The sequence below is a fragment of the Leucopleurus acutus genome, assembly GCF_964270905.1.
Source record: "Leucopleurus acutus genome assembly, chromosome: 11".
NCBI classification, from domain to species: domain Eukaryota; kingdom Metazoa; phylum Chordata; class Mammalia; order Artiodactyla; family Delphinidae; genus Leucopleurus; species Leucopleurus acutus.
The window spans coordinates 83,042,616-83,048,411 of record NC_139152.1 but is presented as its reverse complement, the minus strand read 5'-3'; positions in this window follow the sequence as shown (position 1 = coordinate 83,048,411).

Sequence of the window (5,796 nt, the reverse complement as noted above, 5' to 3'; positions counted from 1 at the left end):
AAACAACACAGTACTAAAGAGAACTGAAATAAATCTATTTCTTGCAACCAAAAGAGCTGACCTAACACACCAGGTCTTCCCAGGACACCTATGGGTCCCTTGGGGCTACAGGCCAGCCAGGAAGATGCTGCAAAGGCCCAGAAGGTGCTGTTCTGTGAGTCACAGCAATGCATTTTACAGGACAATTTTCCTATCACCTGCTGAGGCAGTAGGAGGAGGCACTGAGATGTCAAATCACAGGGAGCATCTGCTCGAAGCTGTGTTCCTCCAACATAACCGAGGTGGCTGGAGGGAGACCAGCCTTCCCACAGGCAGCCGGTTTGAGATCCCACCTCGGTCTGTGGCACACTTGTTAAGGCCAAGGTGGAGTTTGTGGATGGGTCAGGGTGGGAATCAATGCCCACTGTCACAGGAAACATTCTAGAGCTAGAAGAGCATCCTTGTATTAGAGATGTGTGCTTCTTGATGGCTTATCCAGAGAAAGCCCAGATTTCTTTGTCTCCCATCCCCTGTTTAGGACTTGATTCTTTCTGCTCTATTTTCTGAGAAACAGTTGGTGGTGAATGACTCTTGTTCTTAAGGCTCAGATACAAATACAAGTTTTTCACTTTTTTCTATGGGCTCCTGATCCGAAGCAATATGAGAAAAGACAGACGGTTTTCACCAAGGTATCTTAGCCCTGAAAGAACTGAGTGGGCTACAGTCAAAAAGAACATCATACTTTTTTTTTTTCTTTTTTTTTAACCACTTGAATGAAGACTGTCCTCTCCTGGAGAGCACTGACCGCTCTTACTACTGCATCCCTAGCATCTAGCTTAGTGTCTGCCACAGACACTCAGAAAAAATGTTTGCTAAATGAGCAAATGAGTGAGTTGGTGTTTCGGTGCCTTGTGGTTGAGTAGATTGCTTTGGAATAATCATCAATACAGGTAATACAAGGAATCTGCTGGGCTAGACCCAATGCATTTAGGACCCACTGAAGGGGCCAGCGCTCGGGGTAACTCACACAGCTCCCTGGGACCACTGCCTTGACTTCCCTCTGCTGCTCACAGGTTGGTGTGACTTCAGTAGTTAACACGCTCTATCAACAGACTCCCTGGGCTGAGTTTGAATAAGGCAGTAGCAGGACCCTTGCTAATCTAAGTCTATACATGATGCTCTGAGTCTCTTCTCAAACCCCGAAAATAAATATTTTAAAACAAAAACCTGGATAGTAAGTTGGAAAGTTCCTAACATTTTTCTTCTGTAAAAGTGCAGCATTTTCTGTTATTTAATGTAATGGAAGAAATCCATAACCTCAAGGCCTCTCTTATTAGTGCCCTCTTCCCCTCTCCTGTCCATTCCCCTCCAGAAATAAGCAGGTCATATCTGCAGGCTTCTTCAAACTCTACCACAACATTTCCTCAGGAAAAAATCCTTTCACACACCATGCAATAAGTATTGTGCCTGGCAGAACACAGACAATTCAGAAATATTATATATTGTTTTATCATTGCCATCTCTCAAAACAAATCACTTCATCACCATACATACATCTTTTAAGATAAATCCCAAGTGTTTGCCGAGCATTTTTTAAATTAGTCAATTATCCTCACCAGTGGCTGTGACTAATCAAAAGTACTGTCATCATATTCAGATATGCAAACTGGCTATAGCCACAGCCAACTTCAAGAATATATCACTATACCTCATGAACTGATACAAACGTCTTGCTCAACCCAGAAAGGATTCCTGTGATATTTCTACACAATGTGAGAATTCAGGAATTTAGTTTTAAGTGACTACTGAAATAAACTTTGTTACATAATCTACATGAAGATAAATAAACCAAAAGGTTTAACAAAAAAAAAGGAAAGAAAAAAAGAATCAACACCTACATCATTTTTTAATGTCTGTATCGTGTTCTATTTTATGGTCATAACAATATTAATGATGTGTTATGACTAACATCCTTATAGCTAAATCTTTGCATGTATTATTTTTTCAAGATCGAGTCATATTGTGTTTTTCTACAAGAACAAAACAGTATATTTATAGGAAAATAGCTAATTGAATAAAATATGTCTTTATATTTTCAGATTTACTGGCAAGTGTTTCATTAATAGTTTCCTAATATTCCCCAAAATTTCATAAAATGAACTTGTTTAAAATTTTTACATTCACAAATGATTAGGAAAATATAATAATTTTGATTTTGTCTAAGTGGTGTTTTTGTTTTCATTTGGAAACATCACAGAAAATACATATTTAATTAACTGCTTTTTATAATTGCTCTGATCATGAATATAGGATAAAATGAATATTTCAGGAATATTCTCACTGTATCAAAGTGTGAAATTAAAACAGAATTGCAGGAATTGGAAATTCCTACTGTCAGTAGCCTTCTGTGAACACAATACTTATGTGATCTATAGAATTCTGCTTTCATAACTTATAAATTATTTCTGTCATCAGAGATTATTAAATATGAGTCTAGCCTTACTGAGACAAACTTCTAGCAGATACAACAACTTGCGGAACAAATACCGTTATTAATGGCAAAACCTTGATAATCTCCTAGGAGCAGTGAAATAAATTCCACAGGTATCAGAAGGGCATTTTAAATAGCAATAAAATTAAAACTATCCTCAAATTATGAATGCTTCATATATGCAACTTCTGACATGAACCAAGTGATCAGAATGTATTCACAACACACAAAAATGTAAACTGAGGACTTGGTATATATGTTTAAACTTTAATACTTGAGAAAATATAAGTTAAAATCTGATACAAACACTGCTGGCACAAGAAAATATACACAAATTTGGATTCAAATGGAGTCAGTATGTAAACCTGGATATGACTGTATCATGACAACTTGTAACAAAGCCTTTTAAAGAAGTAACAGATTTTTGTATCAGATATATATTGCAGAAGGAACAGTAATTTCTTTTCTCAAGAAATTTCCCTTATCCATTAAGAATTGTTAACTCAGTGTGGAGAGGAAAGTTAGAGATCATCTAATTTATCAAAGCATTTTAAAGATATAAGCCTTAAACACCTAGTGTAAGCTCAAACAATGCAAAAATAATCAGCATTTCATTTTCCTCTGAAGATTTATTTGATATGTTAGTCACGTTAACAAATTATAGAAATGAAAAATTTAAATATTTCATTCTTTTTTGAAAGTACACATTATTTCTTCTTCCAGGTACATCAGTAATTTAAGCTTAATATTCATTTTACTAAATATTAAACAAAAAGAAACTTTTAAAATCTTGCACTATTATTAAGAAGAAATGATTTCTTTCTAACTTCAACAATGTACTTTTAAAATTGTGAAAACAATTAGAAACACTAGGTCTTTAAGGGCATTTCAAAATATATTTGAAGGAAGTATCTTTCAGCCACTGCTTACTTTAAAAAAAATTTATTTTGGAAGAGTAAGCTATATATAAATAAAAATTCATCCAATGTGAATATAATTGGAGAAATTCCCTGATCATGAATACTGGATAAAATGTGTATTTCAAGAATATTCTCACTGTATCAAAGTGTGAAATTATAACAGAACTATAGGAGTTGGAACTTCCTACCATCAGTAGCCTGATGAAGATAGGGCTATTTATGAATTAACTTACAATTTTTCAAAAAAATAAAACCAGTTCTTGGAACTGCCAGATGATACTTTTATTCCAGAAGTTACTGATACAGAATTGTTTGGTCTTACAAAGGAATAAACTCCTTCTTAAAGGTAAAATTCTTCCTCTTTGAAAGATGCATTAAATATTTCTCATCACTAAAAATGTAAAGCTTCTGGTACTTCTTGGTTTTTTTTTTTTTTTTTAAATGAATTTTACTTGGTTTTGCTTTACTTCTTTTTTTTTAATTAATTAATTAATTTAATTTTGGTTGTGCTGGGTCTTCGTTTCTGTGCGTGGGCTTTCTCTAGTTGTGGCAAGCAGGGGCCACTCTTCATCACGGTGCGCGGGCCTCTCACTGTTGCGGCTTCTCCTGTTGCAGAGCACAAGCTCCAGACACACAGGCTCAGTAGTTGTGGCTCACGGGCCTAGTTGCTCCGCGGCATGTGGGATCTTCCCAGACCAGGGCCCGAACCCGTGTCCCCTGCATTGGCAGGCGGACTCTCAACCACTGCGCCACCAGGGAAGCCCCTTCTGGTACTTCTTGAACACTGACTTCACTTTCCAAAGATGTAAATATTATCTCCCTCAATGCCCAGATCAACAGTGGAACTCAACTAAATATTTGGTGGCTGTCTCTTTTAAGAAGAGAAGCATCAATTATTTCAAAAACTAGCCTGCACGCAGCTTTGATTTTAACTGTATTTCTCAGACAAAAGATAGCTTACTTTTATACAAGTTTCTTGCTTTAAAATCTACAAACATCAGTAGTCAGCTTAAGATGCTTATTGTACGACTGCACATTTGTGTGAACCGTTATTTTTCTTTAGAAAACACATTTTAGTTTAAAATAGGGAAACACAGACCTCAATACTGAAAATAACCTGTGATAGCTGATAATACTGTAAAGTTATTAAACACACCCCTAAAACTTCTGAAAGTACATTAACAATTTTTTAAATAGTCACAATCTATTAAAAAACATATTATTTACAAATATCATCCCAGATCGATAGTCTATATAGCCACTACATGATCTGGGTAAGTTCCTTGGAGAATCTGCCTACAGAACAAAACGCTGCATACATACTGTCCATTTGCCATTGGAAAACTGAAGGCAGCATGACTTCATTGAAGAAAATTAACATAATTGGAAACCTCTAATTAAAACTTGTATTATTGTGCTAAAGAAAAATAGTAATCACATGACAGAATTTTTATGTAGCACCACTTTAATATTCTTTAATATCACCTTAATTTTAAGATTGTTAAAACATAATTCTGATGTTAAACATTATTTTAATGTAAAAATTGATATCTGCACTCACAGAAAATTACACTATTAAAAAATATTTCTAATACGCTAAAAGCTACTAAATCATTTCCCCTTTCACATTGCACAATGTCCATCTAAAATATAAGGTATAAGTTCTTATAAATAATATGTGAAAAAATTTTTTTCCAAGTTTCAATTTATATTTCAATACCTTAATTTTATTTTTTTTTACCAAAAATACTGGTAACAAAATATTACCAAGGTTAATAGAAGTCAGTTAAAAAAATCAGTTCCTTCTGATTTGGAAAGCTTAAAAAAATTTTAAATAATAGCAATTCTACCAAACCCAGAGTAACAATAAGCTAATCAGCAGCAGCCACTGGTACTTAGTATTGTTCCATCAGGCAATCCTGAACAGGAAACAAAATAAGATGTCTTTTGTAAGACAAGTGCCAAACCGTTGCTTTTAAACTAAAATGCAGTAACTTATATTAAGAGCACCTCCGTTTCTATTAGCAGGTAATAACCTCCACATTTAACACATATTCAAAATACAGCAACTACAGTTATAAACCTAGTAGTGTTAATTGACTTTACATTTCCATTAATGGGCAGACATTAACAAAGATGTCATGGACTGAAAATCATATAAATGTCTGTAACTAATAAGACTCTCCCGGTGATTTTACCACTGTTCACCTTAAAAGGGTACCTTCTGGTGAATTCAGGTGTGTGAATTGTGATGAGCCCCTCCTCGCCCCAACCTCTACCCCCATCTTATTGTACTTAATGTCTGAACCTATTTGGATAAACACAAATAGAAGAAACTTTTAAGGTGTGCAGCTAACACACTCACTCTCTTTCTTTCCTCTCTTCTCTTAGAATGACACATTATGT